The sequence below is a fragment of the Bactrocera oleae genome, chromosome 4 (genome assembly GCF_042242935.1).
Source record: "Bactrocera oleae isolate idBacOlea1 chromosome 4, idBacOlea1, whole genome shotgun sequence".
In the NCBI taxonomy this organism is placed as follows: Eukaryota; Metazoa; Arthropoda; class Insecta; order Diptera; family Tephritidae; genus Bactrocera; species Bactrocera oleae.
Genome location: NC_091538.1, coordinates 32,652,869 through 32,667,615, shown reverse-complemented (window position 1 = coordinate 32,667,615; position 14,747 = coordinate 32,652,869).

Here is a 14,747-nt window from a genome sequence, read left to right as displayed (position 1 = left end):
ACCCAATCGCCTTCAATAAAACCTTCAGAGTTTATTGCCTTGTCATATTTTGCTTTCATTTTATCGCCTATAATTTTGGTGCGCTGTCTCACCGTAGCATGTATATCCCTCATCTCATATTCTAGGATGCTGTTAAATACCAAGTTTTTGGCACATCCCCTGAATTAGAACCGATTCAAAATTTCTCCCTTGGTCAGAATGTAATTCTATTAGAACACCATATCTCGATACCGTATTGTTGATGGAAACAACCGCTATTGTTCCTGCCTCTTGGTTAAGAATTGCGTATACCTCTGGTAATTTGCTGAAATAGTTCATGACAACCAAAACATATTTGTTTCCTAATTTACTGATAGGAAATGGAGCAGCTACATCTATTCATTCAAACGGCGCACCTGAATTTTACTGTTTCATCTGACCATGATTCGTGCACCTCGGCCCTTTAGCAGCAATGCACTCGACACAGTTGGCTATCAACTCCGTAACTGATTGCCGACAACCAACCCAATAAAAATTTTCTTTTAATTTCTTCAAGGTTTTAGTGATACCCATGCGTCCTCCACTTGGACCGTTGTGCAGCACGTTGACGGCGTTAGAGGAAATGAAAAATCATGCTGGTGGTTGTGGAAGCTTCGATATATAGTGAGTAGTAGTAGAGGGGAGAGAACCAACCTGAGGAACCTCATGTTTAATTTTTCCTAATTTAGATTTTTGACCTTGAAATAGTACGAATGATTGTCGATCGCTCAGATAGTTCATAGTCCACCTCTTTTGTCTTGGAGGGGGCGAAGTTTGTTCGATGTCCTGAAGCAGCGTTGTATGGTTGATTGTCCAACGCTACGAGGACAATCCTCTCGAATGAGGATTTCTGATTGATGCCACGGGCTATGATGCTAAGTGATGATGCAACATATTTATACCGTCTGGGCCGATGGATTTTGATGCTTTTGCTTTGTTGATGGCACTCTGAAACTCCTCGTCGGTGAAAACAAGTGGTGGGCAGTCTTTTTGGTATTTTTCGAATTGAATTTCGGCATGATTGTCGACGTGTCTCTTCGAATTGCTCCAAATTGAGATCCTTTATGCGAGGATCTCAGGCATCGACCTGGCATAGGGAGTTACGCTCATTTGCTAAGACTGCTGTTTCAGTTTGGAAAATTGGTGATAGTTGTTGAATTCTTATATCGGGAATGAAACGGGCAGTAGGAGCAGCGATTACCTTGCGGAATTGACGATCGTCAGCAAGTACGTCCGTATTAATAGGTATTCTGTGAAGCCGACCTAGTTAGCTTTATTAAAGTTAGCGTAGGTGCGGTTGTCCACAGAAATAAAGTTGTGCGGTTTTTCGATCGATATTATTATGGACAGATGGTCTGATGCGAGAGCTAGCATAAGTCACCACGTTATGTTGTTCAGCAGATCGCTACTAGCGATGATTATATCGGGCGTGCTGCTACAGGTGCCCATAATTCTGATTAGGGCTTCGTCATTAATTGTGAATAACGTCGAGTCGTATATCTGTTCTGCCAGCTCAATCCCTCTACGATCGTTTAACAGGCAGGAGCGGCAAAGATCATAGTTCGCGTTAAAGTAGCCAAGCATCAAGCGGCTCTCACCACGAAGCAGTGTGCCTATATTCGTTTGATATTCATGTAACTGGGAGGATGTATACAATAAATATTTCGTACTCGATATCGTCTGACCGGATAGATATGCCCTGACATTCTAGCGTAGTATCCATTTGGTCGATGATCTGAGCCGCTTTTTTAATTAGTTTATTGGACCACAGCTACGGATATGCCTTCTCGGCTCATGAAATCAACTATCTCTTCGATCTTGCTCGATTGTCCGTTGCTGTTCAGTTGTAAGAGTCGGATATGTCGCGGTCAATAAAGTTGTGTACAGATGGTGGTTGTTGCAATTGCAGTATCCACTAGGCGGATTTGAGTGTAATTTGGCAATGCCATGGATGGTTGTTGCGGGGCAGACTCCTACAACAAGAGGCAACGAACGACACACTCCATTCACGTCGGGAAATGACCACAGTTAGTGCAAGAATTGCGTATTAAGGAACAGACATTGTGAGAAACCAGGAGTTGCTTTGTTGGCATCGCATGGGAATTGGAGCTGGATGAAGGTTCGCGGGGGATTGATCACACTCGGAGTCACGCTGAATAGTTGAGCTTTATAGGACCGTTTAGGTGCTTCTTTGGCCACTCGGCAGAAGTATATTTTGCATGGCCGGGCAGCGTAGGCCGCATAGGTGTATCTTAAGGCTTGAACCATTGCATGTGTTGCATCCAACCTAGGTGGAGTTATGGTGGAGGCTTTTGGTGCATACACAACATAAAAATTCCTTCGGGCAGTGTTGGATTCAATACCAGCACGGATCAGGAGGATAAAGAGCAACCCTACTGCCAGGTGTTGCTTTAAAAGTGATGACAAAATCAATTCATTACTTACCAATCCACACAAGGTTAGATTTTCAAAATAACAGCCTTCAGGCGGGTCAATTCCGTTACCGTAGGACCGCATATTGTGGGAATTAGGATAGTGCTAGTGCCTACTACAGCGCTACATTCACTGGATATTACATACCAGAGAACTGCATGAGTGCCTAATTTTCTCACTCAAAGTATAATTGCTTTATAATTGGTAGCGATAGCCACTCACACTCAAACACAAGTACGTTGTGCAATTATCTACGCAAAGAAATTTGATCGAAAGAACCAACTGAGCATCTCGCGTATTTGCTATTGCGTCGTATTTGTATTTCTTTTTCACACTCTTCGTTTTGATTTGCACAGACTTTGTGGTGGTCTTGCTCTCTAGCAAAAAAAACATACACAACTACTCAGGGTGTGTACTCTTTATTGTAATGCACCGCTGCAGGTCTCTGGTTCATACATATGTATGTTTAAATGTATCATTTTTATTCAGTTGAATAAATCTTTCGAGAATTTAGTTTGTCATCTGAGGTTATTAATAGCATTGTTCTCGTTTTAAAGGATCTCGTCTAGCACAAAACTTAACAACAAGTGTATAAATTACATTTTTACAAATTATACGCTCTTTTTAATGAAACGCTTATTTTAGAGATCACAGTATATTTTTCAAATTTATTTGATGTTTTGTATAGGCACACATTTCTAAGAGTTAACGTTTTTGTTGACAATTTATGAACGGCATGTTCAATGCTTCTTCTTCTCAAAGGATTACGTCACAAGATAGTCACAGTGTAATTTGTTTTTTGCTTTTGTAACAAATGTAACCGACAAAGTAACGGCAAATTCTTATAATTATTCTTAATCTTGTATTCTATCATTCTTGGGTATAAGGTACTAGTGAAAGTGACCTCTCACAATACATTCCCACCTCCAGAGAGTACGTTCACAATGCATAGCCGCCTCTAGTAAGAGGGTGACGAAAGGTTACAACTTTTTTAGAATTCGGTTATAAATTGATGTTTAATGCTGTTGAAAAATAGTGCAAATATATCATCGTGATATAGATAAATATGCCACATATTTTTAAACGATTTAATTAACTTATTCGTGGAAAAACGAGAAATTCATAACTTCATATTGTAACAGAGGTGGGTATCACAAGTGGCAATAATTCATTTGAGGAATAAAACAAAATTTGTCGTTGTAAGATATATCAAGACATAATAATAGAGCCGATGTTCCCCGTAATTTAGGTATACATATTTTTAATTTTATTTACGTTTTATATTTCAGCATTTAGCGAACTCTTTACATAAAATAAATTTCCATATTATTATATAGTTCAAGGTTTCGTTATTAAAGGTAGTCTGTGTACTTCTTAAATGAATTTTTTGTAGAATTCGCAATATATTCATAATATATAAAATACCAACAAGTCACGACTACCGAAAGTCCAATACATTGAAAGAATTTTAGTGACAACTAATACATAAACTCATATGCAAATTAAGATGATGAGTAGCAACGGACTCCAATAAAGCCAATGAGCAGTAAAAGAGGTAATTCGGCTGATGCCGGAGCTAGTACTTTATTGTTACAGAACAGAACTGAGAATGCAAATTGAGTTACTGCTAAACCTAAAGCTGAGCACATAGAACTACAAAGCTACAGTATACCGAGAGCAACACCAACTGCAAACCAAACTGTATGTGATCCGACGGACTTCATTCGATTTTGAAATCTTGGATGTCTTGAAGATTCTGATCTTTTATCCTTTGGAGTTGGCGCATGCTTAATTGCGGGTCGTGACTGATGATATTGAGTAGGGGTGGACCTGTTATGCCTGTCGGTTTATCTACTATTTCACGCTGGTTCACATAGTTTGTGTCATTGATGATTGCAGAGGAACAGATTAGGATGAGATTTGTCCCGTTGGTAATAGTTTCTGGGCCTTCGTCTGTGCCAACTTTTGATGTACTCTCGTTGATGGCGATGATTATGTCATCTACTTGTGTGATGGGCTTCAGGTGGCTTGGTTGTATGCGGCAAAATACTGTGCTACCGGCGTATAATGCTCGTGCACATGTGTCTTGCTCTGTTAATTAACTAGTAGGTCGTCGTTGAGTATATGATACTGATGAATATGATACTAATATTGTACATGAATAATATATTCGGACTGGAGAATCTTAATCTTACATTCTTCGGTTAAGCTACCTATGGGGACTTCTACAGGGGCTCATTTAAAATGAACCTCAAATCGTCATGGTCAGCCCTAGATAGTGTAATTGGGGGTATTAAGTTTGATATTTGATTTGTTAATATTATATTCCTTCCTAATAGTATTTCATACAAATGCGGTGTATCGATCAACTCATTCTTTTTTGCTTTAATTATTTCATTTACTGTTTCTGTGTGTTTATTAATCTGCTCTTGTGTTTTGTTGCTATTGGTTATTTGTCTGTTATTTGCATCAATTAATGTTGGTTTGGACCACCTGATTCTTTCACAATCAGGGGCATCTGGAATGCCTGCTACCACCATGAGTGCTGACCCTAAGAAGTCTAGACTTCTTGCCATTCAATGGTGTACTTTTACTACGGACAATAGGCTTTTCACATTTCTACATCTACATCTATAGTTTTTGTTTGTGTGAATGAGGGAATAATTCCGCTAATTTTGCGGTTTCAACAACTATATTGGTGAACTCTACTAAATTGCTTGAATGCCTCAAATATTCTCGGTATTCCCATATTAATACCTTACCATGTATTCCCAGAATGTAGTTGGAATGAGAGTAGTCGATGATTCTTCCATATATTACCCCTAATATTGATAGGATTGCAAATCTAATCCTCAAATATTCTGTTTTGTCTATTTGGTTAGATCTCTCAATATTGTTATGTTATTGTCTTAGTTTGTGGGAAAAAATTCAGAAGTTTATTAATGGGCATTTTTATATCGACTATGATACGATAATAGAATTTGTCAATGCAAGTCAGGACCATTTTTTATCTGTTGAGATTGAGAAGAGTAACGGATTTCTCGATAAATCGTCTACCTTGCCAGTTACTCTTAAGTTCGAGCACTGGATTGTTAAATTAAAGTTCCAATTTGACGCTATACCCTTATCTTTTTTTATAATTCCAACAACTTTACACTTATGGCTTGCTATTCGATTTTACAACTTATTGATTACAGCTTAATGGCTCTTTACACAACAACACTCTAATTAGAACTGTCTTTGCTGCACAATCCGGCAGCCCTTACATAGTAAATCTCTAACAAAATTCGTTACTAGAGCATTCTGGCAACTACAAATTCGCTGTCTAGTTGCTTCTGGAAATTTATCGTCGGTTCGATTTTGTTCTATCATCCGTTTTCGTCACACTGCCCTTCATCTAAGTCTGGTCGTGTTGATTAGACATATTTGTGGTACCAAACGCTGCAAGCCGTTACAGATGAACCACCTTAATTTTATTTTTGGTCATCCAATGGTCTCTATGCGATACACTACATCGTTGATTCGTTTAATAACCTGGTATTGTCCTTCTCAATTACACTGTAATTTGTGAGACAGCCCTTTCTTTCATTGTGGGTTATATAACAATACCCAATCGCCTTCAATAAAACCTTCAGAGTTTATTGCCTTGTCATATTTTGCTTTCATTTTATCGCCTATAATTTTGGTGCGCTGTCTCACCGTAGCATGTATATCCCTCATCTCATATTCTAGGATGCTGTTATATACCAAGTTTTTGGCACATCTCCTGAATTAGAACTGATTCAAAATTTCTCCCTTGGTCAGAATGTAATTCTATTGGAACACCATATCTCGATACCGTATTGCTGATGGAAACAACCGCTATTGTTCCTGCCTCTTGGTTAAGAATTGCGTATAACTCTGGTCATTTGCTGAAATAGTCCATGACAACCAAAACATATTTGTTTCCTAATTTACTGATAGGAAATGGACCAGCTACATCTATTCATTCAAACGGAGCACCTGAATTTTACTGTTTCATCTGACCATGATTCGTGCACCTCGGCCCTTTAGCAGCAATGCACTCGACACAGTTGGCTATCAACTCCGTAACTGATTGCCGACCACCAACCCAATAAAATTTTTCTTTTAATTTCTTCAAGGTTTTAGTGATACCCATGCGTCCTCCACTTGGACCGTTGTGCAGCACGTTGAAGGCGTTAGAGGAAATGGAAAATCATTCTGGTGCTTGTGGAAGCTTCGATATATAGTGAGTAGTGGTAGAGGGGAAAGAACCCACCTGAGGAACCTCATGTTTAATTTTTCCTCATTTAGATTTTTGACCTTGAAATAGTACGAATGATTGTCAATCGCTCAGATAGTTCATAGTCCACCTCTTGGTCCTGGAGGGAGCGTAGTTTGTTCGATGCCCTGAAGCAACGTTGTATGGTTGATTGTCCAACGCTACGAGGACAATCCTCTCGAATGAGGGTTTCTGACTGATGCCACGAGCTATGATGCTAAGTGTTGTGATTGTGCTGTGCACTTTACGGAAAACGTGCTGGTTTCGTATAGGCTCAGATGATGTGTGAAGGTCAGGAGCAGCAAGGCCGCAATTTATTTTTTTCTACTGGAAAAGGTAGAGTTTTTGGGCGATAGTAATCCGATACCTTGCCAGGCTTCCCAGGTTTCAGAAGTGGAACCGCCTTTCCGATTTTCATCATATCTGGTATGTGAAGAGTGTCACTAACAGTTTGGAGACCTTAGTAAGGAACTCCCATCGAGCCTAGTTGTTTTAACATCAACATATTTATACCGTCTGGGCCGATGGATTTTGATGCTTTTGCTTTGTTGATGGCACTCTGAAACTCCTCGTCGGTGAAAACAAGTGGTGCGCAGTCTTTTTGGTATTTTTCGAATTGAATTTCGGCGAGATTGTCGACGTGTCTCTTCGAATTGCTCCAAATTGAGATCCTTTATGCGAGGATCTCAGGCATCGACCTGGCATAGGGAGTCACGCTCATTTGCTAAGACTGCTGTTTCAGTTTGGAAAATTGGTGATAGTTGTTAAATTCTTTTATCGGGAATGAAACGGGCAGTAGGAGCAGCGATTACCTTGCGGAATTGCCGATCGTCAGCAAGTACGTCTGTATTAATAGGTATTCTGTGAAACCGACCTAGTTAGCTTTATTAAAGTTAGCGTAGGTGCGGTTGTCCACAGAAATAAAGTTGTGCGGTTTTTCGATCGATATTATTATGGACAGATGGTCTGATGTGAGAGCTAGCTTAAGTCACCACGTTATGTTGTTCAGCAGGTCGCTACTAGCGATGATAATATCGGGCGTGCTGCTACAGGTGCCCATAATTCTGATTAGGGCTTCGTCATTAATTGTGAATAACGTCGAGTCGTATATCTGTTCCGCCAGCTCAATCCCTCTACGATCGTTTAACAGGCAGGAGCGGCAAAGATCATAGTGCGCGTTAAAGTAGCCAAGCATCAAGCGGCTCTCACCACGAAGCAGTGTGCCTATATTCGGGTGATATTCATGTAACTAGGAGGATGTATACAATAAATATTTCGTACTCGATATCGTCTGACCGGATAGATATGCCCTGACATTCTAGCGTAGTATCCATTTGGTCGATGATCTGAGCCGCTTTTTTAATTAGTTTATTGGACCACAGCTACGGATATGCCTTCTCGGCTCATGAAATCAACTATCTCTTCGATCTTGCTCGATTGTCCCTTGCTGTTCAGTTGTAAGAGTCGGATATGTTTTTGCAATTGCAGTATCCACTAGGCGGATTTGAGTGTATTTTGGCAATGCCATGGATGGTTGTTGCGGGGCAGACTCCTACAACAAGAGGCAACGAGCGACACACTCCACTCACGTCGGGAAATGACCACAGTTAGTGCAAGAATTGCGTATTAAGGAACAAACATTGTGAGAAACCAGAAGTTGCCTTGTTGGCATCGCATGGGAATTGGAGCTGGATGAAGGTTCGCGGGGGATTGATCACACTCGGAGTCACGCTGCATAGTTGATCTTTATAGGACCGTTTAGGTTCTTTTTTGGCCACTCGGCAGTAGTATATTTTGCATGGCCGGGCAGCGTAGGCCGTATAGGTGTGTCTTAAGGCTTGAACCATTACATGTGTTGCATGCAACCTAGGTGGAGTTATGGTGGAGGCTTTTGGTGCATACACAACATAAAAATTCCTTCGGGCAGTGTTGGATTCAATACCAGCACGGATCAGGAGGATAAAGAGCAACCCCACTGCCAGGTGTTGCTTTAAAAGTGATGACAAAATCAATTCATTACTTACCAATCCGCACAACGTTAGATTTTCAAAATAACAGCCTTCAGACGTGTCAATTCCGTTATCGTAGGACAGCATATTGTGGGAATTAGGATAGTGTTAGTGCCTACTACAGCGCTATATTCACTGGATATTAGATACCAGAGAACTGCATGAGTGCCTAATTTTCTCACTCAAAGTATAATTACTTTATAATTTTTTACGTTGAGCAATTATCTACGTAAAGAAATTTGATCGAAAGAACTAACTGAGCACGTCGCGTATTTGCTATTGCGTCGTATTTGTATTTCTTTTTCACACTCTTCGTTTTGATTTGCACAGACTTTGTGGTGGTCTTGCTCTCTAGCAAAAAAAACATACACAACTAATCAGGGTGTGTACTCTTTATGGTAATGCAAAGCTGCAGGTCTCTGGTTCATACATATGTATGTATAAATGTATCACTTTTTATTAAGTTGAATAAATCTTTCGAGGATTTAGTTTGTCATCTGAGGTTATTAATAGCATTGTTCTCGTTTCAAAGGATCTCGTCTAGCACAAAACTTTACAAAAAGTGTATAAATTACATTTTTTTTACAAATTTAAGGCTCTTTTTAATGAAACGCTTATTTTAGAGATCACAGTATATTTTTCAAATTTATTTGATGTTTTGTATAGGCACACATTTCTAAGAGTTAACGTTTTTGTTGACAATTTATATGCCGTTCAATGCTTCTTCTTCTCAAAGGATTATGTCACAAGATAGTCACAGTGTAATTGGTTTTTGCTTTTGTAACAAATGTAACCGAAAAAGTAACGGCAAATTCTTATAATTATTCTTAATCTTGTATTCTATCATTCTTGGGTATAAGGTACTAGTGAAAGTGACCTCTCACAATACATTCCCACCTCCAGAGAGTACGTTCACAACGCATAGTCGGTTCTAGTAAGAGGGTGACGAAAGGTTACAACTTTTTTAGAATTCGGTTATAGATTGATGTTTAATGCTGTTGAAAAATAGTGAAAATATATCATCGTGATATAGATAAATATGCCACATATTTTTAAACGATTTAATTAACTTATTCCTTTAAAAAACGAGAAATTCATAACTTCATATTGTAACAGAGTTGGATATCACAAGTGGCAATAATTCATTTGAGCAATAAAACAAAATTTGTTGTAAGATATATCAAGACATAATAATAGAGCCGATGTTTCCCGTAATTTAGGTATACATATTTTTAATTATATTTACGTTTTATATTTCAGCATTTAGCGAACTCTTTACATAAAATAAATTTCCATATTATTATATAGTTCAAGGTTTCGTTATTAAAGGTAGTCTGTGTACTTCTTAAATGAATTTTTTGTAGAATTCGCAATATATTCATAATATATAAAATACCAACAAGTCACGACTACCGAAAGTCCAATACATTGAAAGAATTTTAGTGACAACTAATACATAAACTCATATGCAAATTAAGATGATGAGTAGCAACGGACTCCAATAAAGCCAATGAACAGTAAAAGAGGTAATTCGGCTGATGCCGGAGCTAGTACTTTATTGTTACAGAACAGAACTGAGAATGCAAATTGAGTTACTGCTAAACCTAAAGCTGAGCACATAGAACTACAAAGCTACAGTATACCGAGAGCAACACCAACTGCAAACCAAACTGTATGTGATCCGACGGACTTCCTTCGATTTTGAAATCTTGGATGTCTTGAAGATTCTGATCTTTTATCCTTTGGAGTTGGCGCATGCTTAATTGCGGGTCGTGACTGATGATATTGAGTAGGGGTGGACCTGTTATGCCTGTCGGTTTATCTACTATTTCACGCTGGTTCACATAGTTTGTGTCATTGATGATTGCAGAGGAACAGATTAGGATGAGATTTGTCCCGTTGGTAATAGTTTCTGGGCCTTCGTCTGTGCCAACTTTTGATGTACTCTCGTTGATGGTGATGATTATGTCATCTACTTGTGTGATGTGCTTCAGGTGGCTTGGTTGTATGCGGCAAAATACTGTGCTACCGGCGTATAATGCTCGTGCACATTTGTCTTGCTCTGTTAATTAACTAGCAGATCGTCGTTGAGTATATGATCCTGATGAATATGATATTAATATTGTATATGAATAATATATTCAGACTGGAGAATCTTAATCTTACATTCTTCGGTTAAGCTACCTATGGGGACTTCTACAGGGGCTCATTTAAAATGAACCTCAAAACGTTATGGTAAAAAATAATGGGATTTATTATGTCAGCCTTAGATAACGTAATTGGGGGTATTAAGTATGATATTTGATTTGTTAATATTATATTCCTTCCTAATAGTATTTCATATAAATGCGGTGTATCGATCAACTCATTCTTTTTTGCTTTAATTATTTCATTTACTGTTTCTGTGTGTTTATTAATCTGCTCTTGTGTTTTGTTGCTATTGGTTATTTGTCTGTTATTTGCATCAATTAATTTTGGTTTGGACCACCTGATTCTGTCACAATCAGGGGCATCTGGAATGCCTGCTACCACCATGAGTGCTGACCCTAAGAAGTCTAGACTTCTTGCCATTCAGTGGTGTACTTTTACTACGGACAATAGGCTTCGTACATTTCTACATCTACATCTATAGTTTTTGTTTGTGTGATTGAGGGAATAATTCCGCTCATTTTGCGGTTTCAACAACTATATTGGTGAACTCTATTAAATTGCTCGAATGCCTTAAATATTCTCGGTATTCCCATATTAATACCTTACCATATATTCCCAGAATGTAGTTGGAATGAGAGTAGTCGATGATTCTTCCATATATTACCCCTAATATTGATAGGATTGCAAATCTAATCCTCAAATATTCTGTTTGGTCTATTAGGGCTAGATCTCTCAATATTGTTATGTTATTGCCTTAGTTTGTGGGAAAAAATTCAGAAGTTTATTAATGGGCATTTTTACATCGACTATGATACGATAATAGAATTTGTCAATGCAAGTCAGGACCATTTTTTATCTGTTGAGATTGAGAAGAGTAACGGATTTCTCGATAAATCGTCTACCTTGCCAGTTACTCTTAAGTTCGAGCACTGGATTGTTAAATTAAAGTTCCAATTTGATGCTATACCCTTATCTTTTTTTATAATTCCAACAGCTTTACACTTATGGCTTGCTATTCGATTTTACAACTTATTGATTATAGCTTAATGGCTCGTTACACAACAACACTCTAATTAGAACTGTCTTTGCTGCACAATCCGGCAGCCCTTACATAGTAAATCTCTAACAAAATTCGTTACTAGAGCATTCTGGCAACTACAAATTCGCTGTCTAGTTGCTTCTGGAAATTTATCGTCGGTTCGAGTTTGTTCTATCATCCGTTTTCGTCACACTGCCCTTCACCTAAGTCTGGTCGTGTTGATTAGACATATTTGTGGTACCAAACGCTGCAAGCCGTTCCAGATGAACCACCTTAATTTTATTTTTGGTCATCCAATGGTCTGTATGCGATACACTACATCGTTGATTCGTTTAATAACCTGGTATTGTCCTTCTCAATTACACTGTAATTTGTGAGACAGTCCTTTCTTTCATTGTGTGTTATATAACAATACCCAATCGCCTTCAATAAAACCTTCAGAGTTTATTGCCTTGTCATATTTTGCTTTCATTTTATCGCCTATAATTTTGGTGCGCTGTCTCACCGTAGCTGTTAAATACCAAGTTTTTGGCACATCTCCTGAATTAGAACTGATTCAAAATTTCTCCCTTGGTCAAAATGTAATTCTATTAGAACACCATATTTCGATACCGTATTGTTGATGGAAACAACCGCTATTGTTCCTGCCTCTTGGTTAAGAATTGCGTATAACTTTGGTCATTTGCTGAAATAGTCCATGACAACCAAAACATATTTGTTTCCTAATTTACTGATAGGACGTGGACCAGCTACATCTATTCATTCAAACGACGCACCTGAATTTTACTGTTTCATCTGACCATGATTCGTGCACCTCGGCCCTTTAGTAGCAATGCACTCGACAAAGTTGGCTATCAACTCCGTTGCTGATTGCCGATAACCAACCCAATAAAATTTTTCTTTTAATTTCTTCAAGGTTTTAGTGATACCCATGCGTCCTCCACTTGGACCGTTGTGCAGCACGTTGAAGGCGTTAGAGAAAATGGGAAATCATTCTGGTGGTTGTGGAAGCTTCGATATATAGTGAGTAGTAGTAGAGGGGAGAGAACCAACCTGAGGAACCTCATGTTTAATTTTTCCTCATTTAGATTTTTGACCTTTAAATAGAACGAATGATTGTCGATCGCTCAGATAGTTCATAGTCCACCTCTTTTGTCTTGGAGGGAACGTAGTTTGTTCCATGTCCTGAAGCAGCGTTGTATGGTTGATTGTCCAACGCTACGAGGACAATCCTCTCGAGTGAGGGTTTCTGATTGATGCCACGAGCTATGATGCTAAGTGTTGTAATTGTGCTGTGCACTTTACGGAAAACGTGCTGGTTTCGTATAGGCTCAGATGATGTGTGAAGGTCAGGAGCAGCAAGGCCGCAATTTATTTTTTTCTACTGGAAAAGGTAGAGTTTTTGGGCGATAATAATCCGATACGTTGCCAGGCTTCCCAGGTTTCAGAAGTGGAACCACCTTTCCGATTTTCATCATATCTGGTATGTGAAGAGTGTCACTAACAGTTTGAGGACCTTAGTAAGGAACTCCCATCGAGCCTAGTTGGTTTATCATCAACATATTTATACCGTCTGGGCCGATGGATTTGGATGCTTTTGCTTTGTTGATGGCACTCTGAAACTCCTTGTCGGTGAAAACAAGTGGTGCGCAGTCTTTTTGGTATTTTTCGAATTGAATTTCGGCATGATTGTCGATGTGTCTCTTCGAATTGCTCCAAATTGAGATCCTTTATGCGAGGATCTCAGGCATCGACCTGGCATAGGGAGTCACGCTCATTTGCTAAGACTGCTGTTTCAGTTTGGAAAATTGGTGATAGTTGTTGAATTCTTATATCGGGAATGAAACGGGCAGTAGGAGCAGCGATTACCTTGCGGAATTGACGATCGTCAGCAAGTACGTCCGTATTAATAGGTATTCTGTGAAGCCTAGTTAGCTTTGTTAAAGTTAGCGTAGGTGCGGTTGTCCACAGAAATAAAGTTGTGCGGTTTTTCGATCGATAATATTATGGACAGATGGTCTGATGCGAGAGCTAGCATAAGTCACCACGTTATGTTGTTCAGCAGATCGCTACTAGCGATGATAATATCGGGCGTGCTCTACAGGTTCCCATAATTCTGATTAGGGCTTCGTCATTAATTGTGAATAACGTCGAGTCGTATATCTGTTATGCCAGCTCAATCCCTCTACGATCGTTTAACAGGCAGGAGCGGCAAAGATCATAGTTCGCGTTAAAGTAGCCATCATCAAGCGGCTCTCACCACGAAGCAGTGTGCCTATATTCGTCTGATATTCATGTAACTGGGAGGATGTATACAATAAATATTTCGTACTCGATATCGTCTGACCGGATAGATATGCCCTGACATTCTAGCGTAGTATCCATTTGGTCGATGATCTGAGCCACTTTTTTAATTAGTTTATTGGACCACAGCTACGGATATGCCTTCTCGGCTCATGAAATCAACTATCTCTTCGATCTTGCTCGATTGTCCGTTGCTGTTCAGTTGTAAGAGTCGGATATGTCGCGGTCAATAAAGTTGTGTACAGATGGTGGTTGTTGCAATTGCAGTATCCACTAGGCGGATTTGAGTGTATTTTGGCAATGCCCATGGATGGTTGTTGCGGGGCAGACTCCTTCAACAAGAGGCAACGAGCGACACACTCCACTCACGTCGGGAAATGACAACAGTTAGTGCAAGAATTGCGTATTAAGGAACAAACATTGTGAGAAACCAGAAGTTGCCTTGTTGGCATCGCATGGGAATTGGAGCTGGATGAAGGTTCGCGGGGGATTGATCACACTCGGAGTCACG